Source organism: Danio rerio, chromosome 3 (genome assembly GCF_049306965.1).
Source record: "Danio rerio strain Tuebingen ecotype United States chromosome 3, GRCz12tu, whole genome shotgun sequence".
Lineage (NCBI taxonomy): Eukaryota > Metazoa > Chordata > Actinopteri > Cypriniformes > Danionidae > Danio > Danio rerio.
The window spans coordinates 37,395,933-37,423,890 of record NC_133178.1 but is presented as its reverse complement, the minus strand read 5'-3'; the positions used below and the strand labels follow the sequence as shown (position 1 = coordinate 37,423,890).

At 33.6% G+C, this 27,958-nt stretch overlaps 1 protein-coding gene and 2 long non-coding RNA genes across 14 annotated transcripts in view; 1 reads left to right on the top strand and 2 right to left on the bottom strand.

Moving 5' to 3' along the window:
- asic2 (acid-sensing (proton-gated) ion channel 2) overlaps positions 1-27,958 on the bottom strand; it is an 814,368-nt gene that overhangs the window by 76,229 nt on the left and 710,181 nt on the right.
- LOC103910295 (uncharacterized) lies at positions 711-9,356 on the bottom strand. 3 transcript variants are annotated; one of them, XR_012401129.1, is made up of 6 exons: positions 9,283-9,356; positions 8,037-8,133; positions 7,537-7,663; positions 6,023-6,199; positions 4,352-4,444; positions 711-1,533 (listed from the first exon to the last, which is right to left on the bottom strand). It is a non-coding gene; the product is annotated as an uncharacterized lncRNA (long non-coding RNA). The 3 variants fall into 3 exon arrangements; XR_012401130.1 differs by having other exon boundaries at positions 7,537-7,657; XR_660442.5 differs by lacking the exon at positions 7,537-7,663.
- Positions 21,013-21,900, top strand: LOC137490689 (uncharacterized). The gene is made up of 3 exons (XR_011010602.2): positions 21,013-21,075; positions 21,431-21,494; positions 21,790-21,900. It is a non-coding gene; the product is annotated as an uncharacterized lncRNA (long non-coding RNA).

Below are 27,958 nucleotides of genomic sequence, written 5' to 3'. Positions count from 1 at the left end.
ACAAATTTCTTCTTTAATATTCTGATACTGTTATATAATATCTAAAATTGTAATATGTAATATAAAATGTATAAGAAACATTTAGCCAACAAAATAACCTTGGCTCTTAAGAAAACTGATCCCCAAGCAATACCTGTAGGACGTTAACATCATTTTTTTTTTACCAATTGAGTTTAAACAGCTTTCTTCACTTTGGTACTCCTATTCAAAATGTAAAAGTATAAAATGTTTAGGAAACATATAGCCAACAACATAACATGCATAACATTCAAGCTCTTGGGAAAACCAATTCCCAAACTGTGCCGAAAACACACGGTGATACTTCTTCTTGTTGTTTTCGTATGGTGACATCCAAACGCACTACACTGAAAAAAATGATTCATTGGATTTACCTAATTTTTTTAAGGCAAGCTGTTGCAAATAATTGAATTGGGTTAAGTTTAAGCAAACAATTTTAGTTGGATTTACTCAATTTATATGTGTTGGATTTAAACAATCAAATTAGGTTGGATTTACTCAATTTATTTGTGTTGGATTTAAACAATCAAAATAAGTTGGATTTAATAAATTTTATTTAGTTACATTTATCCAATGAAATTCATTTAGTTCACTATAATTTAATTGTTATTCCTACTTACATCTATTTATTTTTTGTCTAAAATGATCATTAAACTGCTTGCAAATACACTTTGAAATGACACTTGACCACATTTGTTTTGAATTCATTTTAATGACTTTTTAAGATGCATTTTTTAACAAAACATAAATCACTGCCTATAAATGCTTTAGCAGCACACCATAAAACAATAAACAGTTTGTACAGCACATTTAATTTAAACCAACACATAAAAGAAAACTGTATGAAGTCTTGGAGCAAACTGCAATCCTTATGACACACACACCCCAATACACAAAATAATCAACTAATTAACTTAAAAAATTAACTCATTAACATATTGAGCAACTACAAGTTGTATGAAATGGAATAAATACAAAGTTGATAGAATGCACATGCTCTCTCTCTCACACACACACACACACACACACACACACACACACACACACACACACACACACACACACACCATTTAAAACAAGTTCCTACAGCTAATTAATTTTGCACACAAAGAAAACTAAATTCACTTATTAAACAATTCCTACACTAAACTGCAATTTGTATATGATATACATTTGGTTGTTGAGCATTTATCAACACTTCAATGCTTAAAATTACAGTATCACACTGTTTTCCAGTCTGAGAACCTTTGAAGAGAGCTTGTCAGAGTTCATTTGCACAAGTACTTTTTGGGCAAACTCGTAATAGTATTTGAGTTCTTTTGGGTAGGCCAAATCAAGCACATAAATTGCCCCCAACATCAGTGCACAGGCTTGTGCAACAGATTTTATCTGTTCAATCACTGTTCCATCCACAACGATGCCAATGTCCTCATAATCTCCTCTTTCCTTTTTGATGACACATATGGCCATGGTGGTGTTTGTCAGGTCCTTCAAAAATTCTTCTTTTTGGTTGCCCTATATTTAAATAAAAAGAAACCATTATTAGACATTGTTTTTGAAACATATTTTGTAAAAAGTCAGAAGAAATCAAATGTAAATAAAACCAAAACCTTAACGGCCCTCCCCACACCCACATTGATACCTGTGAAATATTATATCAATCATTTCTGATTGCATATTGGCGTTCATATATTTGTGCATGATCTGCAAGTACGACTCCTTCACAATTATTTACAGGGTTTATTCAGGTTTTATCAAGGTAAATTTAAGATCTTTTAAGACTAACTAAAAATAATTTTGGAAAAAATAATTGAAAGGCAAACAATACAGTAATATGTTGAAAACTAAATATAATGTCAAGGAAGCATTATTGCATTATTATTCAAATAATATTACACAAGGTTTAAGGCTTGAAAACCACAGATTTGGCCACTTGAATGTGGAAATACCTTCTGATCAGACTCAATGTATATCAATATACCTGGTCATAATTAAATTTACTACCCTTTCCTTATGTTAGTTGCTGTTTTTTTTTTGCCCCATTGACTTCCATTATAACATTTTTTGGATGCAAATCCATGACAGCATGTAATCACGCATTGTTGCTGGTTTTCTTCCCTTTTCGGTAGATGTATATTTTGTCATTTTTACTGTTGATGATCAGTTGACAGCATAACCATCTAGATTGTCCTGTGCAAAAAAGTTTCTGGCTTTTATATGGAGTTCTTTGGAGTATAAACAGTAAATGAAAGTGTGTGTGTATGTGTGCATAAATACACTTACTATGTTTACTATATGTCTGAAAAAATGTAAATAAGCAACTTTCAAAACAATGAGTGCAAAAGTCTCACGCACGCACGCACACACGCACTTGCACACACACACACACACACACACACACACACACACACACACACACACACACACACACACACACACACACACACACACACACAATACTCCGTATAACTCTATATAAAAACCACAAACCTTTGCAATGTTTTGCTCTGCAACTGATGATCAACTATAAAAATGACAAATTTTACCTTTTCCTAACAAGAAAAACCATTAAAGATCGAAAATATTTAATATACTGTCATGACCTTGCAATTAAAGAATATTGTTATAATGGAAGTCAATGAGGCAAAATCAGCCACAAACATAACAAAAAAGTAATACATTTGCCCAGAGTGTATTGTTGAGGTTTTTAAATTTAAAAGCATTTTCCCAAAATATGAGTAAAAATAACATGTCACCAAAAATCATTTCATGAGCTCAAACAAAGAAATCTGTCGCCAAATTAATATCCTCAACAGCACACAAGGCTTAAGAATAATTGTGCACAAGTAAAATAAACATCAGCGAATGAAATTCAGTAGAAATGTCACACCTTGATGCAAAATTTAAGACTTTTTATGACCTTAAATTGTAAACATCTAATTTAATACTTAAGACTTTTCAAAGACCCACAGGACCTCTGCAAATAATAAAAAAAAGTACAATGATAATAAAACAAATTTAATTGGACAAATTAATAGACAAGTATATTTATTTAATTAGTATTTTTACGTGTCATTAATTAAACCAAAATAATTTAAATATATTAAGTATATTTTAAATGTATAAGTAAATATACAAATTTAAACTTTAAAAAAACGTCATGTTTCATTATTAGATTAAACATTTTTGAAGAATTATTCAGCAATACATTTTTGATTGTTAGTACGGCCACCCATTGACCTAAAAATGTAATTCAAGTCAAGTTGCTTTTAAACAGTAATTTTAATCTTAACATAAACATAAATTTTCTCTTTTTTGGAAAAAAGTGGTTTACTTGTAATTCTGTGACTATTTGTTTGTAATTTAGAAATAATAATACTGTTTAGAAAGACTAAAACAGGGGTGTCCAAACTCTTTCTTGGAGGGCCAGTGTTCTGCCGATTTTAGCTCATCCTTGCAGGTGTGTTGAGGCAAGATAGTTTCTAGATCACCTAGTAAGAGCTTGATTAGCTAGCATAGGTGTGTCTAATTGAATTGGAACTAAACTTAGCAGGACACAGGCCCTCCAGGACCAAGCTTGGACACCCCTGGACTAAACAATGAATATCTCTGGGGTCAAACACAGATCTGAACCCAATGCTGAGAACGTCAAAGGATTAAGAAACATATGCAACTTTTAATCATTTAGTATTTTTAGGCATACTAATATTAGGCACATATATTGCGATTTTCAAAAAGTATTATATCGCTTTGTAAATGTTTATTATTACCATTTGTTGAGTCTCCCAATACTATTTGATATAGTCAAGCAATGTGATGTCACACTCAACAAGCTGATAGTTTTCTCAAGGTTCAATAACAGTGTGTATTACCATTACAATGCAAGAGTTTGAGGCAAAAGATAATAGGTTGCTCTTACGTGTGTAGTGACCAATGGCATTTTTTTTTACTTCATGTACAAATATATGGAAATAGAAAGCATTTGAAAAAAGAAAAAAGCCATTGACATATACAGTGAAAACACTTTTTAAATTCTTTAAAATTATAAATTTTGTTTTTGAGATATTAAAATATTTTGTTCATTGTTCTATTCATACTTTTGCATTGAATTAGTATGCAACTTACTTGCACGAATCTAGCAAGTGTTTGTGCAGCGCAATGTGATTTGAATAGACCATAATGTGTTCAACATTAGGTTCACCTATTAATTCAAATATGGCACTCAAAAAAGTTTGTTTGTCTCATTGGCCACTGTAACCCCACCCTCAGCCTCTGAACAAAGCAGTTCTTTCTTATAGCCCAGGTGCAAGCACTAGTACTATGATGCACTCACCATGTATTCTTTCACCAGGCATGCCTCATCCTCACCAAGGTAGGTAAAGAGAGCTTGAAGAATAGACGCTCTTTTGACATGGACATCCGTTGTCTGTAAATAATACAAATTTGATTAGTTAAATACATAAATGACAAATTGGAAAACGTTAAGAAATGTATTAGATTAGATTAAACTTTATTGTCATTACACATGTACAAGTACAATGCAACGGAAATCACTTTAACCAGCAGTGCAATAGCATTAAGTGCAGTATACAGGTATAAGTTATAAAGTGCAGATATAGAAAAACTTTAGTGATATTTACAGATGGATGTACTATCAACATTATATACAGGTTGTATTAGCTATGAACAGAGATTTAAAATAAATTATTATAAGTACAGGTTGCTATTAATAATCAGAAGTTTACAGATAGATAAACAATTACAAGTGTACAGTATATGTATAGTTCAAATGAATGAATCAGTCTAATGTAGTGCAATGAAATTGTAACTTTTAAATGTGCAAATGTTAAATAGTGCAATGATAATGAGGAGTACAAGTTATGAGGACAGTGGGGGTGTATTAGGAGGGCAAAATAATTAGTGGGGGATAGAGTTAAAAAAGGGACAGCTCTGAGGAAAGAGCTGTTCCTTAAGGCTGATTTATACTTCTGCGTCAAACGCACGCCAATGCTACGGCGCTGATGCATAGCCCTTCGCCGTGGCCGTCGCTGACGTGCACCTCTCAAAAAATGTAACTACACATCACAACGACACGTAGCGCAAGCTCTGTGATTGGTCGGCTTGGTAGTGGCCAAGTGGACAGATGATGTATCTCCTCCCTGTAGGCCGTCTCATCATTATTGCTGATTAGACCAATCACTGTGGTGTCATCTGCAAATTTGATGATGTTGGATCTATTCACAGGCCTACAGTTGATAGTAAAAAAGAAGTAGAGGAAGAGGCTCAGCACACAGCCCTGTGGTACACCAGAGTTAAGTGTGAAGATGGTGGAGCAGATGTGGCCTGATCTAACATTCTGAGGTCTTTTAGTCAGAAAGTCCATTATCCAGTTGCAGAGAGACGTGTCGATATCCAGGTCTAAGTTTAATCATTAACTAATGCCGAGTTCAGACTGCATGATTTTGAAAGTAGTCGTTGCTGCTTTATTTTCACTGCAAGATGGATCGGCGACAGGGACTTGAACATTGCATGACTTTACAATTGGAAGAATCGCCGACAACTTCGTCTAAACGTCTCACAACCCAAAAGCCATCTGTTTGACCAAGCCGTGGATTAATGCTAATATTGCAAATAATGTTACATTTCTTACACAGACCAATCGTTTCACTTTACAGGACCTTCATCAGGAGCCATGGCTTTAGATTTGGACTTTATTCTTAAACTGAAAAACCCATCCTCATTCGCTGCCATAATTTGAAGAACCATGTACCACAGATTCAGCTAAAAATCATCAGTAGTGTTATATTAACATTAAGTTAAATAAATATTAATTTATTTTCTTCTCGGCTTAATCCCTTTATTAATCTGGGGTCGCCACAGCGAAATGAACCGCCAACTTATCCAGCATGTTTTACACAGCGGATGCCCTTCCAGCTGCAAACCATCACTGGGAAACATCCATACACTTTCATTTACACACATACACTACGACAATTTAACTTACCCAATTCCCCTATACCGCATGTCTTTGGACTTATGGGGGAAACCGGAGCACCCGGAGGAAACCCATGCGAACGCGGGGAGAACATGCAGACTCCACACAGAAATGCCAACAGATCCAGTTGAGAATCGAACTAGCGATCTTCTTGCTGTGAGATGAGAGGGCTTCCCACTGCGCCACCTGTTAAATAAATATATTTTTAAAAATAAAAAGAATTAATAACTGAAACCAGCTCAAATGTTATCGATTATTTATGTCATATGCCATGTCCCGAATAAAACACATTACCGTAATGCACAATTGTTAGTCATTTAAGACTCCTTTATTACAGCACTCCCACAAGTTTCTCTCTTGCTTTCACAAATAAAATTATACATATTTAATGTATATCCATTATTAATAGCCTATCTAAGTTTTGCCCAGCTAGCGAAACCTGCAGGTAAAGGTAGCCTATAAGCATATTTTTTCAGTGCATGCATTGACTGCATCGTCAAATACATAGAATATAAGTATGTTTGTGGCATGATAAACATAGACATGAGCATTATTCAGAACATAGCCCATATATTTATTTTTAAAATGTTATATTTAGAAATTAAAACTATATTAAATTTCAACTTACAGTAATAATCTAAACATTAAACTTTGCCTCGATGTTGTGCACTTATTATCCTTTAACACACCTAAATCTGACGATTGTCCCTTACATGTATATTACATTTATAATGATACTCAAATTTATTTAATCAACTGACTGTTTACTTGTGAATAGTTTGTTTAGTTACACTATATTTAAAGTGATTTCTTTTTTCGACTACCTTGTAATTTAACTTGTTCAGCCAAGATAAAGACATGTAAAGGCTGATTTATACTTCTGCATCAAATGCACGTGTATGGTCTGACGCAGCCTGCGCGTAGTCGAATAGCCCTTGCCGTGGCGCATCTCTCCAAAAATGTAACTACACATCGCAACAACACGTAGCGCACGCTCTATTAGTGGGCTTGGTAGCGTTTACGTGTGTGGGCGGGGTTGAAAGCCACGCCAACCCATTGGAGCGAGTGTTTACAAGTGTAGAGTCCCATGAATTAGCTCCAGGTGGAAACTGTTGCTTTGTGTTTACCTTATGATTAAAGCTGTTGCATGACCGCCGGCTTCCGCCTCAGAATGAGCGAGTTTTATCTTCTCGTTTATTAAGGTAGTGTTCAGAAAAAACAAAACCCAAGCAAAGAAACTCCATACAGAGGGAACATATGAACCTACTGCTTTTGTAAGTGTTATTGTAGAACAACACAAACAGCGCGCACAAGTATAAGTGCTCAGCTGCACGCAGGGCAGGCGCCGTAGGTCACGCCAATCACTCAACGCAGAAGTACAAACCAGGCTTAAGGCCGAATGTGCATTGTGCAATTGAGCCAAATTCTGATGCGACTCTTCTTTGAATCAAATTAAATTTCAACTTTGATATTTGCTGTGCTGTGTTGATGCAATGTACAGGAGGAAAAAAAAGGTGAATAACCTCTCTTGGTCGGCAGATAGTCGAATCATTTTATGGCAGGTCAGACATTTTGGTCGGCTCTCTTGAGAGAATCACAGAGTTGAATCAAAGTTGAACTCTGTGTTTGTGCTCTTACTGCACCCTAGTACTGTGAAAAGTAGGGAAGCAACAAAAAAATTTACTTATTCTTCACTTGTCACAAACCTGTTTGAGTTTCTTTGTTCTGATAAACACAACAAAAGATCATTTGAAAAATGATGAAAACCGGTAACCATTGACTTCCATAACATGTTTTTCCTACTATGAATGTCAATGATTACTGGTTTCTAACACTCTTCAAAATATTTTGTCTTGTGTTCAACAGATAAAAAAAACTCAAAGGTTTGGAACCATGGAAACATGGTGAGTGAATAGTGAGTAAATTTCCTTTTTTGGGACTATTTAGATTTTTCAGAGCAACATATTCAGTTAAGAAACTGTTTACTGTAATGTGTAGTGATAAATGTTTTGCAGTTACTTACCATAAAAATGTTGATGGAAAATTCCAACTGCAGTACTGGACAGAAAATGTGTTTAACCCCTGACCAAGGAACTCAGCAAAGGAAACTTGTACAGTACCTCAAATGAAAGGAAGCACATGATTATCATTTAGGTTCAAAATTCAGCACAAGTAACAACATGACCAACTTCTTAATCAACATATTGTTTACTGATTAATTATATTAGGAAACATTTAGATAAATTACTTATTGAACAAATTGCTGAACGTGATTACTATGATTAAGATAATCGTCACTGCCTGATTGATACGATATAAAGTGGGTCTCAGACCAGACAAAGCACTGCATTAAATTCCATTCTTCAACGCCATGTCTTAAAAATATGTCAATTTATTTTAACCACAATATTTTCCATGAAGTTTTAGCACTCGTCTGCATGTGTTTTACGTTTGAACAACTAAAGGACTGCTTCAGCTTATTTAAAGAATATTATTTTAATTAAATTACATTATCGTTGATGTAAAAGGCACTTTATGAATATGGAAAAAGTCACATTAAGTTAACCTTGCGCTGGACGTTTATCGGTGGCTGATAAACACTTGCTGTGAATATAAGTTAGCCCATTAAGAGCATTATAACCCCAAAGACATAATTACAGCATCTCACGTTAAAAAAATAAAGAACTGTATTAATGGACGCTCTTTACGTTAAAAGTTAATGTTACGCCAGTATGGGCACACATTCGACAACCTCCTAAGACAGTCAGTAGTGCCCTAACGCCAGACCAAATCGTTCTATAACAAAATCAGTATGGTACTGTCCGTTCACAACTATCTAAACGCATGTTTAATGTTAACCATAGTAAAAGCCACGGTAAATTCACAAAGGACTGAGCTAACGTTAGCAACGAAGCTTTTTTCGTTTGGAATGGCCTATAACGGACGATATCGTCACATCAAAGAAAATGCTTATTCTCTTGAAAATAGCCATTTACTTCATTAAAAAACATTATATATCAAGTCTACATAACTACATTCTTGCTAAAAAGAATCTTAAATATATTCTGCGACATAAAAGCGAGATTTGTCAAACCGTGTGTAACGTTAACTGTTAGCTTAACTTGCGAGCGCGCTCGACGGCTGGTCGCTGTGAAATTTAAAAACGACCGAAATAGACAGTCCGAACGAGAGACCATTTTATGCGTCTATGTTACCCACAAAGTTTTTTCTGTAATAAACAGTCTGGTACAATATAAAATGTGACTTACTGTGCAAATGGATGTACAGAAATCCGGCTCTGGCGTCTTGCTTCAATCTGACTGGATTCTGTAAAACTTCCTTTGGGCTTTGGCGCCGAGGCAACGGAACATAACGCGCATGCGCAAAAAGCTAACATAATTTTTTCTAATAGACTTTAATTAATTAATTTAGATTGGTTCAAAACACATCTAATTCACTTAAAACCGATTAAAAATAATTTAATAAAATCAACAACTAAATTAAATTGTTTAAAATAAACTAAATTGAATTATGTTTAATTTAATAGAGGGCTAAATCATTTTTTTCAGTGTACCGCCACCTACTGATATGCGCAAAGTGACTCTCCAGAGTGAGAGTTGTCGATTTGAAGCGTCTCAGTCTCATTGAATCAACATGTTCTGATCAAATTCATTTGATTATTTCTTGATTCAGTTTCAAATAACATGAATTAATCATTTAAAATACGTAAACTTGATTTTTTCTTTTCAATCTGACAAATTTTTATTTTGTAAATCCAATTCATGCCTAGTTGATTTTTTTGAGTGTAGGGACAATCAAAAAGCAACTCATGTAAACACCTTATTCATATTATTGTCTTATTCAGATTAAGGCAAATAATTTGACTACTTATGTCTATGTAAACGTAGTCAATGTCATCTGTAACTACATTTTGAGACCCATTTACATTTCAGTAGATTCTGATTGGTTGTCAGTGTCTTATGGTTTGGATAAAAATGATTCTGAAAGGGATGGCAACTATATTGTTTTACATCTTTGTTGTAATACTGTATATGGTCTGAACTCATGCTGTTGTTTTACATTTAAATGATTGATAAAACAATGTCATTATTTACAAAACAACAAGAGTTAGGATGATTTCATTTGAGATTATTTTCAAGGGATTTCAATGGTGGTGTTCTTCAAATTGTCTTTAAAACAATATGTTTATCCTAAAATACTCATCAAAACACTAAAATAATCATTCACATACACTTTTTTAAACTGCTAAAGAGACGAAAATGTACCCAAAATTAAAATGTACTCACAATGTACTCTCCCTGAGGTGGTTCCAAACCTATATGAATTTCCTCCATCAGTTTAACACAAAAGAAGATATTTTAAAGAAAACTAAAAACCTGTAACATCAACATCCATATAGGAAATCAAACACTATGGAAGTCAATGGTTACAGGTTTCCAGCTTTCTTCAAAATATCTTCTTTTGTGTTAAACAGAATAAATTAAGATAAACAGGTTTACAAATTAAAGTAAATAGTGAGTAAATGTAAACATAATCTTTGATTTTATTTTGGGTGATCTATCCCTTTAAGAAGAGTCTCAATTAGAACCAGCATTATTAATGTCCAGAACAATTAATTACATCCAATTCAGTGTTATTATTCTGTTTTTACAATATTTTTTAATTATTTTGTGTGTGTGTGTGTGTGTGTGTGTGTGTGTGTGTGTGTGTGTGTGTGTGTGTGTGTGTGTGTGTGTGTGTGTGTGTGTGTGTGTGTGTGTGTGTGTGTGTGTGTGTGTGTGTGTGTGCAATGCTGTGGTATAACACTATTTATTATAGGCTTTATTTGGTTGGGGAAAAGGCTTCAGTTTTCACCCTTTCTCAGTAGAGTCGTCATCATAATGAGGCATGTGTGTGGGATGTAAGTAAGAACATGTCACGTGTGTGTCTCTGCAGGTTAATGATGAGATGTGAATGTTTGCTGTTAGGGTGGTGAGAGGTTGGTGAATAATTTCTTATTTGTATGTTGGAAGTATTGTGATGCTAATTCATTGTTTGTTCCGGATAACAATCTGTCACTCCAAATTAAAGCCTTGGAGTATACTGCAACAGAATGAAGAGAGAAGCACAAACAGAAAAAAAAGAAGGCTCAGACATTAGCTGCTGTTGTAGATAGACCAGATTCGAGAATGTGGTAGCATAGTAATGCATTTAATGCAGGCGGTGCGCACATAAATGATCTGATCAGTATTATAACTTGAAAATTACATTTTAATTAAATGCATTTAAGATGTGCATATGTTGAAGGTTATCCGTTTCCTCTTATGCATGAGGTGAGTCCCATGCCCTCTATCTCTGAATATTTGTTCACCTCAGCAGTCCTTGGCTTCTACTGCAGCACCTATAAATCTGCCAACTACATGCAAACAATGTGAGCGATCATTCCCTAACAATAGCCAGCACTACATAGACTCTTTCACAATCTTTTCACACTCATGTATGCATGCACCAAAACTTTTTATGATGTCTCATACAGTAGTTCTTATTTTAATAAATTTTTTATTGCTGACTGATTTATAGTTAATGTATTAAAAACTTTGGTGCCTTAGGAGGTTATATGTTTTTGTATGCTTACAAAAACTGCATTGATTTGATTATAAATACAGTAAAAAAGTGAAATGCTATTATCATTCTTTCCGCTCAATATCTATTCTATCTTTATATCTAGTATTTATTCTTATTATGCCAAAGCTGAAATTTTGGAATCGTTGCTTTCCTTCAGAAAGTACATGAAAGACTAATACCCTGATTCCATTATTATGATCAGTTTTGAAATGATTGTGTTGCGAAATACTTCTGTGGAAATTATTATAGCAACGGTTTAGAAAAACACTTTAGAATAGTGGTCTAGTTCATGTATTTACTAACATTAAGTATGAATAATATTGTAAAGTATTAATTAATCGTTGTAATTAAACATTTAATTCATTTAATGCTTTATTAAAATCTAAAATCATGCTAGTTAATATAAGTAATGAACTATAATAATTTTATTTAACTCAAATACCAATAACTTACCTTAAAAGGAAGTTCCAGGGTGTATTTTAAAGGCTTGGTTATGTTTATAAGATGCAAAGCATTGTGTGTTCTGTAATTGATCAATTTAAACAAATAAAAATACTTACTGGTTGTGGCTCACAATCCACAGCTTCTTCTATTATGGTTGGAGCTGATTTGAGGAGTTTTAGCCCAGTCCTTTGTCAAATGCTAGATCTATATATATTTTTAAATTCTCTGTAACATAATTAAAATTAAATTGTAAGCACTTCTCTCTGTGTATCATGTACTTTGAAAGGCCAAATGTAGAAGCAGAAGAAGCCCTGTGGACATATCAGCATTTGGATAGTATTTTAGCTTTCCCTGCTATAACATTACAGCGCCTCTGGCCATGCTCCTTCGCTGTGCTGGGTGTATGAACATGGTGAATGTGCGTAACCTACAGCATTTGTGATCTCTCTAGCCCGGATGTATTTTTTTTTTTTTTTTTTTTTTTAGTCCCTAACTTCATTTGCTGTAGGCTTTGCTAAACTAACTCTGTAAAAGCCAAAGTCTCACTTTGCATTGAACTTTGAGCGTATTACATTCAGAGATGTTGTTTATGTTCACACAGCTACATTACACATCAACTAAAGTTTCAAATATGATGTCATAGTGGAATACCTTTTTAACAATATTGTAATAAATGTATTACTATGTGTTTGTCCATGTTAGTAAATTAACTTATAGACCATTATGCTAAAGAGTTACCCAGTATTAACAACTGGCTTAATACTGGGTTATTAACTATTAATAAGCAAACAATTAGTAGTCAACTGAACTTAAAGTTTAAATGATTTGTTAATACTGAGATGTGTGCCTTAAAATAAAGTGTGTTCATTATGATAAATTTTTTTCATGAAAAAGGATCAAGTAAAACAACTAAAAGTAAACTTCTCAGTCACTTTTGTTCAATGTGATGTGCCCTTGCTGAATTAAAGTGTTGAATTCCATCCAAAAGAAAGAGAAAGAAAATCTTAAACCTTGAACAGAAGTCTATTTTCTGTAGATCTATTCTGATGAAAGAGTGTAAATTTATTTTAGTTTCTTAGAAATGTATATGCTGAGGCCAAATATACAAGTCCTGTTATATAATTTGACAGAGAAGTCCTGGGATTTGTAAATCAGAGGTGAGCAATTACTGAACTGCAGTTCAGGAGTCACAGAAGCCCTCTGTGTTCTGCACTTCACAATCACTGAACCACAGCCTGCTCGCTGTTCTAGATAAGCCATCAAATAAAATACAACCAAATGTGGCCTGTTAGTGATATCCTGGCAGACATTTGCAACTTTCTTTTTGGTTATTAAAAAAAAAGAGTGAGCGTTTGATCCCTCAACCTCACGCAGTACAAGCAAAAAAAAAAAAAACAACATCTTTGAGCAGAAGGCAGATCTTCCCAAAACTGAAATCAGCTACATAATGACTCTTCACTCATGAAAACTCTATAATTGCAGTATCCCTACCAAAATACTTCCTAAACATATCTTGTGAGTGCTAGAAAGGTGTAACATTATAATAAACTAAAATGTGTATATATGGCTATATTTTAAGCCTTGTTAAGCCATTATTATTTCTAAAGTTGTTCATTAAAGCTAGTTCGATATGTGATTTGTTAAAACCCCTTACTTTTGTGGCTTATCAGATTATGCATAAGAATTCTCAGTTATGCCACATTAGTTGTGTCGGTCTGAATAAATTATATCTGATCATAGATCTGATGTACTTTAAACATTGTGATCTGAATCAGTTGTATAAACACTCCAATTAAAACATTCCCAGTTAGATTTAGGTTTAATATAGATTTTTTTTTGTTTGTTTGTTTGTTTTTAGGAATCTATATAGTGTCTGAAAATATAAATATTAGTTTGTGAGCTGAATTTGAGAGCTTGTGCTGCAGACTGATTCATAAACAAATCATTGATGCTGAGGAAAGCCTGATGCATGCTATTTGGACACAATTTGGTAGAGAACGAAAAAATTGCGAAGATGCCTCTCATTTTTGGTCAGAATCTGTGGGCTTTGAATGCTAGTTTGACATGTCCTCAGATTGCTGATCTATGCCCAGTGCGATCCGATTTCACCTCATTCTGCCTGTTGCTTGTAGTTTTCAGGCAGTTTTTATGAGAACTGTCAAATCCAGTGTCATTGAAAATATAGAAAAAACTGGGAGATTTCTGCAAAAACTGAAATGGGTACATTTTACTGCATTTTTAGGGAAGATCCACAGGAACTTTTTTGTTTGCTTGTTTGCTTTTGTTTTCCGTTTCGTTTTTACATTTACATTTACATTTAGTCATTAAGCAGACGCTTTTATCCAAAGCGACTTACAAATGAGGACAAGGAAGCAATTTACACCACTAAGAGCAACAATGAATAAGTACTAAAGGCAAGTTTCAGGTCTGTAAAGTCTAAGAAGGGAAGTGTTAGTAATTTTTATTTTTTATTTTTTTTTTTCGTTTTATTTTGTTTTCCATTTTGTCCATTTTTGTTCATTTCCATAGGAAAATTTTTGATTTCCTGTTTATTAGTTGTTTAGTGTTTTGTTTCGTTTCGTTTCGTTTCGTTTCGTTTCATTTCCATCACCCTACTTAAAAAATGGGTACTAATAATTCTGTATACATTTTATAGAATTAGCTACCAATATTTAGGTACCAAACCAAATGCACCAGAACAAAGTATTATACAAAGAGTTTTACGTTTTTAGACAGATTTTATTTACTTTTTATACTGAAATGCACTCTAGTGCACTTAAAAAACATTGCATCATGTGAACAAACTAACTATATCAAAAGAGCAGTTTATATTGAAGATGAATAACACAAATGTCATTTATTTATTAATCATTCTTATTATTTAATTGTGTTAGGGCTATTCTTTGATCTTGTGCATAAAGCAACATAAAATAAGGCTTATATACTGGAAAATGCTTTGATAATCTGCTCTATGGTCATTAATTGTGAGAAAAAAAACAAACATTGTTGGTTTTTATATCTTGTTGTGTTATTTCCTCTTGAAAAAACAGCAAAACCTGTATACATTTTCACTTTTAATTTTAATACAAGTCATGATGACCGACATGAATACTAGACTGGTTTTCTTTGCTAGCCACCATTTCAATTTTGCGTGTGAATGCTGCTCACTATAACTTTGAGTCTTCAAGCATTTTTTTATTTAATTCCATGATGACAATTGAGATCTTTCAATGTCAAAAAACATTAATGTAAGCATCTTAATCAATTAAACTGAGCTAAATGAAATCTTGATAGATTTGGAAAAAGTGGTATATTCCCTTTTTAAATCAATTCAACAAGGAAAAAAAATGACCATGTGAATCTGACTTCTCAATCATTTTCAGAAGTATCTGCCACACATCCGCAGTGCATTGTTGACATGCATTAGCCTGCACATATTTGATAAATGCACGATAAACATGTAAAAGCAACGGCTTTTATTTTCATTATGCTGCTTGATGAAGAACATTATTTTAGAAATGTTCTCTAAACCATATATAAGTATAAATGATCACAATAAATAATATTAGCCAAATAAAATAAATACAGTAAAAGAAAAATGTTATATAATAGAATTTAAAAAAAAAATGTAAAAATAAATATGCAAGGCTGTTAAATGGTTTTCGAATAATGTGCATAAACAAAGAACACCCATGTATGGTACTGTATAGACTTTCAGAACTGAAAACTACATTTACAAGCACAGGCTTCTATCTAGTTCTGAAATCATAATTACAAATTTGTCTTGTTCAAGGAATTTATTGCCGCAAAGAATTAGGAATTATGTTGAACGCCAGCTTCATTCTCATCTGATTCTTGGTGGAATGTTGTTTTAACAGCAGTGTTGTTTTTAATAACATTATTTTAGCCACTAAATACATGTTGATTTGAGGAATTGTACACTATGAGCATGTGTTTCGTAAAAACCTACTAAAAATAAATATTCGCCCATGAAACAATTATCACTCTAGTAGAACTGCAATATTTTACTGTTTACGAGATGAGACTGCCTACAGATTGTGAATAAAATGTTCAGCATCCCCTGATGTTAAGCATACACTTTATAATAATGTATTATCCCTGCTGTGTATAAATGCCCAGCCCAACAAGGAAACTCTAGTAGTTAAAATAATCTCAGTGTTTTCCAGCCATAAATCTGAGTTTAGAGATGGCTCATGTTCAATTTCTGGCTCTTCTCATTTATTTTATCATGCTCTACGGTTTGATCGTTATTGCATTTTGGTATTGGAATATTTTGGTATTGAAAACAGCATCTTTTTTGTGTGATTTCCCACAACAAATCCTTTAATGATCAAATGAGTATTGTTCATTACTAGGTCAACTTGAGCATGATGACTTTTTTGTTGGCTCGCTGTTTGTTGGTGGTGTAAATGTACACTATATTATCAATAATGTTTTAAATGTGTATGATGTTTTAACCTGTTTGTTTGTACATAATGATCATTTAAAATAATGCTTTATATACTAATGTTAAAGATACTGCTTATTATAATTTACTATTGTTTTATTTGTGGAAATATACATTTATATAATCAAATTTCAAATGAACAATAATCTACATATAACTGAAATATTAAATTCTTTGGTTTTTAATTATATCATTCAATTTGAAACTGTAACAGCCCAGCTGTGAGGGACATTAAAACTTTTGCTTCCTGAGCAAGGGCTGAGCCAAAGTGATGCAAATGCTATGGGCAGGGTCTTACCGATGGTGCCTTTGTTTTCGAGTGATACTGTCAAGTCAAATGAACTCTTTTGTTGAGAAATTTGTGTGGTCAGTGGTTTCGCAAGTTTATTCACCTACCACTTAATTTGCATGCTTGGTTTAGCCATCTCCACCTAGCCACTCCCTCCTTTTAAAAACAGATTTATTTTAGACTTGCTTTTAGACTTGTGATAAAATTTGCAGACTGCAGACCTGTAAGAGACTCCAGTAGACTCTTCTGAAAGGAATTCTTTGGCTTGTTCCGAGTCTCCTGGACTGGGTTCTCTCTCTTCATTTATTTATATTTTTACAATATATTTTAAAATGTTGATTGTTAAAGATACAGCTAGGTTTTTTAATCACTATTTTTTTTATTGCTTAATTATACTGAGTGATTTGTTTTAGAATGTTCTATTTAATGTAAACATAAAAGCCTTGGCAATGCATAGAGTTAAAGTCAGAAATTTTAGCCCCACTGAATTATTAGCCCCTGTTTTTTTTTTTTTTTTTTTTCCAATTTCTGTTTAGGGGAGAGCAAATATTTTTAACGTATTTCTAAACATAACATAGTTTACATAATTCATTTCTAATCACTGATTTATTTTATTTTTGCCATGATGACAGCACATAATTTTTTTAATAGATATTTTTCAAGACACTTCTACACAGCTTAAAGTGACATTTAAGGGCTTGACTAGAATAATTAGGTTAACTAGGCAAGTTAAGGTAATTAGGCAAGTTATTGTATATCGATGGTTTGTTCTGTAGACCATCGGAAAAAAGGGGCTAATAATTTTGACCTTGAAATTATTTTTAAAAAATTCAAAACTGCTTTTATTCTAGCTGAAATAAAACAAATAAGACTTTCTCTAGAAGAAGAAGAAAATATCAGACATACTGTGAAAATGTTCTTGCTCTGTTAAACGTCATTTGGGAAATATTAAAAAAAGAAAAAAATTCAAAGGGGGCTAATAATTCTTACTTCAACTGTATGTAATGTTTGTCATGTCAATAAAGTCAGTTTGAACTTATGACACTAGAGAAAATAGAAATTGTCTATTCATCCCATTTTTAGACTGTTGATTCAAAATTTGGTTGGAATATTTTATTACAATCATCAATAATTGGCCTTAATTACTCTTCTTTTCATGTATTATATAATTATTTGTGCATTAGCAATGATCTAAAAAAACAAGTAGGGTCTGTTTCATTAACTACTTCCATACACATCAAACTGATAGATAAACCACACTCTTGTACTTCAGTGCTATTAATATTGATGTTATTTTATCAAATAGCTTGCTTTGTTCATTCAGTGCATCAACACAGAGTTAAAGAAGACAAACTCTCTCTAATGAACCCTACACATGCATTGTAGGTTTACTCATGTGTTAATGAATATTTAGGAATAAACGCCACAGCATGTTTATTTTAACTGCTAAGGCAATGTTGGTAACATGACCCAATTTAGAGGCTGCCAAAATGATTATTTTAAATCACAGAGAGCAACAGAAATGCATTTTATTTCTTACAATATTATGCATAAATATTTAGCAGCTTCAACTATTTATTATTTAACAAATTGTGGCAGATGTTTTTTTTTTAATAACTTAATTTAAATTCAATCTAATTTAATTCTAAATATTGATATAACTGATATATTTTTTGTTGGCTTATAATGTGACATTATAATTCTGGGTCAATGCATGTTTTTTTTTTTTCAGTCTAGTCAACATTCTGAAAATTGACTGGAATTAAAAAGAACCTTTCATTTAACCTTTTTAGTGTTTTTTTACTGGCTTAATGTAATCTGTCTTGTTAATTAAGACCAAGCAAGAATACGAGTATTTATATTAACTTGATATTAGATATTTTGCTCTTTTTGTGGTTGTCTGAACACATCTGACCACATGAGCGTTTACACAACAAAAGCAATGGGAACAAATTTAACTTAGCATTGGTCCAATTGTGATTGAATTGACATAAAATGCATCTTACACTCTACTTGTTTAAAACCTGCTTGTGTTTATTTTTTCTGTTGAACACAAAGATATATTAAAGAAGAATGTGCATTGACTTTCATAGTTTTTTTTGTCCCTATACCACGTATGTCATTGTCTGCTTTTTTCCAACGATTTTTGAGTTAAATGGAAGAAAGAAACCTATAAAAGCTTAGAACCACTCGATTGTAAGTAAATGATGAGGAAATTAGATTTTTTTTGTGTGAACTGTCCCATTTTACTAGGTGTAAATGGAGCTCAAGAAATCCATATTTACCATCATTAATATCACCTAAGAGCAGCAACATAAGTAACATAACAAAAGCAACATAAGTATGCAAAACAGCTAACATCGAGTTCATTTGTAGTGTGAATAAACAAACGAATAAACAAATGAATGAACAAACGAATAAATAAATAAATAAATAAATAAATAAATAAATAAATAAATAAATAAATAAATAAATAAATAAAATCTGCCTTCATTGTTTTTAAGTTGAATCAATTTAACTTTACAGATAATTTCAGCTTCTATCATGACTTATTGCAGGACCATTTTTACAGAATACATGCAATATCTATTTCTCTTTTGACTTAAAAACATTTAATACAACAGAATAAACCAGACTCATTCTGAACATTATTTTTGAACCATAAGTAAGCACCAAGCAGCAACCTCCTGCTCTCCCTCGTGAAGCCAAAACGGAAGTATTGTAAACTGCAATTCGTCAACTCGCCTTTGGGGGCTGGCTCCAAGAAGTCCAGAAGTGAACATCTGGGGCCTCATGTACGAAGACTTGCGTGGAAATCTTACTAAAACACTGCGTACACACAAAGCTGTAAATGTGCGTACGCAGAAAAAATTTCAGATGTATGAAACACTGCGTAAGCCGAATCTCACGCATATTCTTTTGTACATCTGAATTAACGTGAAACTGAGCGCAACATGCACGAGCACAAAACCCCTCCCTGCCTCCTCCCCGTATGAATATGCTAATGACTATGCTAATGGCAAAACCCAACGAAAAAGCAAAGTCAAAAGCAAACAAAAAGAGAAACTTTGAACAGAATGTGAATTGGAGGTGCTGCTTTCGGAGGCAGACCGGAGAAAAGCGGTGTTATTTGCAAGTTTGTTCTCCGGAATTAACAACAAAAGAAAAAAATAGAGTGGGAGAGTTTAGCTGATGCGGTTAACACAGTTGGGTCTGAACATCGCACTGAGTGCATTAAAAAAAAAGAAATAGTGTGGTTTATATCTGTAAAATGTTGCAGGACGTTTAACAATCTCAGTGGCGCTACTCGTAAGACGCATGTGATCATGAATTGATACGTTCGAGCATGAACTCGGCTCGAATCCAGCGTCTGATGAACTCTTTCTTGTTTTTTCCCCCGCTACATATCAGATTTTGACAACTATTTATCACAAGAAAGACAAGTAGGAATCATCAATAAGTTCATATCAATAAGCATCATATTTTATTTGCACATTTATTGAATGGAAATGTTTCTGATTCACGCATGCAAATTCATCTTCAGATAGTGTCTTTATAGCAATGTGCATGCAGTAGATTGCTCAGATTACATTGGGAAAACAGGCGACTGCTGCAAATTGTGCTTTAATGTTTAGCTGGTCAAATGTATGGTATGGAAACCTTATATACCTGCTAGATGAACCCGTCTCATACAGCTGCCATTGCAAGGCTCAGACACTTTGTAGAGAGGAATTTAACACAACTGCCTCTAGGAGTCGCCAATGGAAATAAAACAGAGACGCACAAAAAATGTGCGTACGCCTGCCAGAAAGCTGCCGTGAACCCAGCCGGCACACGACCGACCTTCAACGTTGAAATATGGTTGAAATAAGGTCAGATGTGTTTTGAACGTTGAAATAATGTTGATAGAACGTTTAATGTTGAACGGTTGAAAAACAGCCTGCATATGACAAGGCTTCAACGTTGAAATATGGTTGAAAATACGTCAGTAGTTGCTTTAATGTTGAAACAATGTTGAATGATAAATGGTTGAAAAAAGTTACAGAAATCCTTGTACAAATCAACGTTGACATTTTTTTTATCATGGTCTGTATGTTGAATTAACGTCATGGCTTCACCCAATATTCAACATGTTTGGTTACCATGGTATCGGAGGACTCGGCGCACGCGGCCACGCGCAGCGCTTCACTTCACTTAATTACGAACACCTGACCTGCAGTGCAGCAGAATTCAGAGGTAAGCGTGTTTTTAGATGCTTTAAAGTTTTATTTACCCCCCGATTTTGTTTTACACACATCTTAAATGTGACTTGGTGTAGTGTTTTGAATTTTGAAGCATTTAAAACTTTCCAGTTTGTTTTTAGTCTTGTTTGCGCTCCGGTGACGCAGCTAACCTCGAGGTAATGTCACATGTTTAACGTTAGTCTAAATGAGCGTTTTTATGGCAAATTCAAAGCGATAAACTCCAAACGCAGTTTAAAGTTACTGAGCAACGTTATAAAACAATATCCATTTTATACGCTGTATTATTAGTGTTATTATTACAAAGTGAACTGCTGTCGTTTCACTGTTGTTGTTGTTTTTGCTTTTAGACATGTAACGTACTCCAGAGACGCACTAACTTGCACAGCATTGAATGGAAAAGGCTTTGCCCATGTAAGTTTACTTTACCTTTAACTAAGCTATCTGTTAAATCTTCTTAGTGCTTTGGTTAACCAAAAGCATGGTGATATTCTCTTTCTAATATGTTTGTTTATTGATTGTTAGGCTATGTTGTGATATTATATTGTTATATTGATATTATTATTGTGAAATCATGTTGTGATGTTATACTATGTGACAGTATTGGGGAACAAATATGTATTTAGTGAGAAATTAATGCTTAAATTACACTTTGTATAGTAGCAGATAAAAGGTGTAATGGGTTATAACTTTCTGAGTTTTCTGGAAGGTCCAGTTGAGGGGCATCAAGAACACGCAGAAAGCCTACCTGGACAGACTGCAGTTCTGCTACTCCATGCCAAGGCTTTTGTATGGATGTCTTGACTACTACTGTGTTCTCTAAAGGTATTACTGGAGCAAAACAACAGCACCTGTTACAGTGAAATTTGTATTCAAAAAAATAGTGATACATGTGTAGCAGGTCCAGTACATGTGATGTCATTGAGAAGTTGTTTTTATTAAATGTCATTAAAACAAATAAATAAACATGCTATTTAAATAAATCTAAATATTAAAAACTTGAGGATTAAGATGACAAATGAAATGCATCATCTGTCTTGCGAAAAGGGTCTACTTAAGAATTCTGGTGTTTTCCAACTGAAAGGGATAGTTCACCCAAGAATGAAAATTTACTCACATTTTACTCCCCAAATGGTTTAAAACCCTTATGAGTTTATTTTGTTGAACACAAAAGAGGCTATTCTGAAAAAAAAAAAAAAACTAAAAACCTGTAAACATTGACCTCCATAGTAGAAAAAAATACTATAGAAGTCAATGGTTAAATAGATTTGCAGCTTTCTTCAAAATATCTTCGTTTGTGTTCAATGTGGTCAGTAAATGACGACAGAATACAAATTTTGAACTATCCCTTTAATTCTCTGTCCTACATGCAGACTTTTGCAGAAGTGCTACTCCTAGAGTTTTTCTCAACCATGTCTAAAAAGCTTTAAACAGCTTTTACAGTACATGTAATGGTTTACAACAACTTGTAATTATTAGATGTGTTGAATGTTTCATGATTCTTTACTGCAGCCTTGGTTAAAAAAAAAAAAAAGCAATTTTTTCGAGAATCTGAAATTTGAATTCTGGAAATGCTGGCACCAGTAGTGGCGAAGGGCTTCCTGACGACATCACACCTAATTCTTCACTTCTCTTAGTTAGGAATATTCAGATGGATGAGTCAAAATTATTGAGTGTGGCGATATTATAGGACAAATTTGGATTCAATAAAAAATAAATATTTGAATTTCACTTTGTATAATAGCTGATACCAACTTAGTTGTAACCTCATATTTCATTTATTGCAGGTTTTTGGAAGCTCCATTTGAGGACATCAAGGACATACTGATGGCCTAAACCAGTGTCAGCCTAGACAGACAGACATCTATTGCAGTCCTGCTACACAAGACCAAACTCTCTGCTTTTGTATGGATGTCTGACTAGTACGGTGTTCTCTAAAGGTGTAACTGGAGCAAAACAACAGCACCCGTTACAGTGAAATTTGTGTTCATAAAAGATAGTGATATATGTGTAACAGGTCCAGAACATTTGTCATAAAGGTTAAATCACAGTAAGTACTGTAAAAATAACTTGTTTGCCTTTGCCACAACAGGTCATGGTGTGTGCTTACTGCTCGTAGTAAACACACATGCTGATCTGATGCGGGAGAGATATACGCAAACACATTTGTATTTACTGTTTTGTTTTGCCTCACTAAAGTGTTGTTGGAGCTTGGTATGTTCACAGTTGAAATCACTGAAGTCACATAGAACGTTTTGACAATGTGTTTTGTGCCTTATCTTGACAATGACCATCTTGGGACCATTGCTGTCTGTAGAGGATGAGGAGCATTTAATCAAAAATATTTTAGTTTGTGTTCTGAAGATTAACAGGTCTCTGGGATGACACAAGTAATTAATAACAGAACCTATATGAACACTTAATGTGACATGTAATAGTGAAATAGTGGTCCTACATTCACAAATGTGAGCCATTATTATAAGACCCATGTGAACATGCAATTTTTATGATACTAATAATAATAATGGAATAACAAATTGCTTTTACTGTTGTGTTTGTGAGAGAGAATATTCTACACATTTTCTTGATGATTTACTGAAATATTTGTCTACATGTTCCACTGTCACAGGTGCTCAGTTTTGCTGCAGTAATGCTAAACACAATAGATGTACTTTATGCAAAAAAAAAAAAAACTACTAAATATTTAGCATGCAGACCTGCAAAGTGAAGGAGTAATGTCAGGATTAGATTATAGCATGAGTTTTCACTATTGTGAAAGTAAAGCCATTCATTCACAATGAATTGGAATAGCAAACCTCATTATTGATTTTGTAGGAAACTCACCCGGTGTTTGAGAAATAAATATGTATTTAAGTGCTAGACTGATATAGATGTTTTAGTGTTTTACACTTGATTCTTTGTCCTCAGTGCCATCTTTTACCTCGTGTTTCTCTCAACCTATAAAACCTCAAACAGATGTAATGTATTTCACTTGTGATTCTTAGTTGTGAGTGATGTTTTTTATTTTATTTTTTTACTGCAGTCACTTTAAAAATGGGTATTTTGTAAACTTTGTAAACAGAATTGAAGCGTAGTTTAGTTACTTAGTTTAATTTGGTTAGTATCTGTCTTTCTGAAGACAGTAACAGTTTACAATAAGGTTGTATTAGTAAGTGTTAATGTATTTACTAACATGAACAAAGAGCAATGAAGCATCTTTCATATAAAGAAAGTACAGTTCATGTCAGCTCAGTGCATTATGTTAACAAGCACACATTTTGATTTTAATAGCATCGGGACATATTTCAATTAATTAAATGATTAATAAATGCTGTACAAGTATTTGTTCTTTGTTCATGTTAGTAAACATTAACTTTAATTCATGAAACCTAATTAAAAAGTGACTATTTAATTGTATGCCTTTTTTCTGTATTTGAGTGTACAGCATGTATAGTAACCTGCATGGTTTTAATGAACTATGTATGCTGTAAATGTTGCTGTATATTTAGAATAATTGAAATAATGAGGTGTGTATTAAATAAATTGATACACAGACTAGTTGTGTATTTGTGTCGTGTATTTTTTATTAGTAAAAATTTGTTTGCTATATTTATGGACTTTGCGTTGCATGTAGTTTCTATTTAACTTACGTTGAAATGTATGACGGTGAAACAACGTCACGGTATCAACGTTGATCCAATTTGCAAAATCGAAAGGTAATTCAACCTTCATTCAACGTCTACAAAACGACCACAATTCACCCATGAAGAAGGTAAGAGTGAAACAACGTTGTGATTTCAACGGTGAATCACCGGTGGTGGTCCGACGGTGAAACAACGTCACTATATAAACGTTGATCCAATTTGCAAAATCGAAAGGTAATTCAACGTTGATCCAACCATAGACCTGACGTTGATTCAACGTTGAATCACCGTTGAAATGCCGGCTGGGAAGCTGCGCACATTCCCAAGTTCAGTTCATTGTTAGTAAATCCAAACGTGAGTGATTCTGAGCGTGAAACCTGGCGTACGCAAAGTTTTTGTGCGTACGCAGCGTTGATACATGAGGCCCCTGGACTTCTTGGAGCCAGCCCCCAAAGGGGAGTTGACGAATTGCAGTTTACAATACTGACTGCAATGTTAAATTAGCCAATTTTGCAACTGATATATGTTTACAGTTTGGTACAAAAGATGGTTTTGTGTGGCGGTGTGGTTGAGATGGCGGTGCGTTGGATGGCGGAGGGGTGTCGCGGATGAAAGTGAATAGCAGGGACATTTGTCCTGGATGAAAGTAAATGTCGGACGCCGGAGGAAGGCGGTTGAGGAGGAGGATCAGAAAATGAGGTGACGTATCAGATTTTAGAGGTGCTGGATTCAGTTCCGGTGTGTTCTGGCACAAATTAAGCCCTGCCTGTAATGCACTCCAGAATCTGACAGATTGATTAGCTGTAGGCTCTAGAACCGTCAACTAAAATGTTGTCATACAGTGCCTGGATTTCATAAATAGCCTTGCATTTACTAACACAGACTATATTTGAAGTATTTGGAAGTAATTCACATTTTCCTCCTCTAGAAAAATGCCATAATAACAATGCGTATGGCTCAATGTATTACAACAAGCTTTTAGTGTTTTTAAAAGACTAAACACTTTATTGATATAGTGCACAACCAAGCACAAGTGGTCAGAACACACACGAGTCGCAGGTAATGAAGTATTGAGCATTTCTTTCTCCCCAAAAAAAAACCTATCTTAGAAAAATGCTAGCAGGCATCTGTAGCTCCCCGGACGCTCTGCCTCTTTGACCTTTTTTGGGCACTCTCAGTCGGAGCAATGACACGCGAACAAAATGGCGACGGTTGGCCACGCCTATTTGTAGCTTCATTTGCGCTTCTCAGAAACCTATGGATGATGTCATGAATACTACGTCTATATTGTTTACAGTCTATGGTAAGCACATATACTGAATGCTCACTGATTTACTTTTAGTGATTAAAGGAAAAGTTCACACATTTCATTTCATCACCCATTTACTCACACTCAAGTGGTTCTAAACCTGTGTAAAGTTTTACATATGATGAACACAAATACATATATATTGAAGAACATTGGAAACCATCAACCACTGATATCCATAGTAGGAAAAACAAATATTATGGAAGTACTATGGACTGCTGATTTCCAACATTCTGCAAAATATCTTCTTATGCGTTCAACAGAAGAAACGCTTTAGAACAACTGGAGGGACAGTGAATGATAACACGTTTTTAACTTTTGGGTGAACTGTCTCTTTAACAGCTCATTTTCATTTTAGAGTGAAATAATCCTTTATCCAAAATGCTGGATTTTTATTTTTTGTCATGTGTGTGTTAAGATAAATCAGCAAGATAAAGCAAAGACGGATCAGTCTTTTGGCCCGTGCCTTTAGCAGACAGATGAGAAGAACTCTCTCAAGTCAAAACCACGCCACTGCTTTTGAAGTCTGTCTCTTTGGGTCTTTTCTCTTCCACCTGGCACTTTAGATATTACAGATGAAAGACAGGTCATTATAAGGGGATGATGGGAAATGTGCAGAAGAGAGAGACAGAGAGAGAGTCAATAACAACACTTTCATTCAGTTTCCTCTTTATACTCTCATTGACTGATCAATATGTGTGTTACAGTAAAAGTCAAAATCAGAGAATATTTTTATTTTTTCAATATTAGACATACATAAAATAATTTTAGACATACATTTAATAACTAATTTCTAATAACTAATTTATTTTGCCATCGCATAGTGATAGTACAATTATCAATAATTATAATAATTAATAATAATAATTATTATTATTATTATTATTATTATTGTTGTTATTATTATTATTATTATTATTATTATTGTTGTTATTATTATTTTTGCAAGATTTCCCAGTACTGGATTGCAGCTGGAAAGGCATCTGCTGTGTAAAACATATGCTGGATAAATTGTAGGTTCATTTCTCTGTGTTTTGTAGCCAATTCAGAGAAAAAAAAAATTAACATTTTCTTAAAACTTATAGCAAATTTCTTATAGCAAATTGAACAGTTTTTATTCCAGCCAAACTAAGAGAAATAAGACCCTCTCCAGAAGAAAATTATCATAGGAAATACAGTGATAAAATACATTGCTCTGTGAAACATCACATGGGAACATTTTTAAAAGAATAAAAAATTCACAAGAGTGCTAATAATATGACCTTCAACGGTATGATTTCCATCTGTGAAGACGAGACATATTTGTACTTTGCCTCTTCAAACGGAGTGCTATCAATTTGTTGATACCGCAGTGGCGTTTAGTGACAAATAAATTAGCACCTTTAAAAATATATATATATATATATATATATTTTTTTTTTTAAAGAAAAAATTTTTGGTAATTTTTACAAAAATGTTTTATTAAACGATTGTATTCGATAAAATAAGTGTGTGGTGATTAGTGTGATAAGTAAAACAATATTTTTAAATTGAACTGAGGTATAAATAAATAAATAAATAAATAAATAAATAAATAAATAAATAAATGAATAAATGAATAAATGAATAAATAAATAAATAAATAAATAAATAAATAAATAAATAAATAAATAAATAAATAAATAAATAAAATGTAACCCAGGTGTCCTGGCCAAATTCCCTCCATCTGCCTTTACCCATAATGACCTCCCAATCATCCCCATCCACCGAATTGGCTCTAACACTGTCTTTCTACTCCACCAAAAGCTGGTGTGTGGTGAGCGCACTGGCGCTTTTGTCTTGTGGCTGCCCACGCATCATCCAAGTGGATGCTGGTGGTGGAGTAGAGAGAACCCCCTCATGATTGTGAAGTGCTTTGGGTGTATGACCATACACATATATAAATA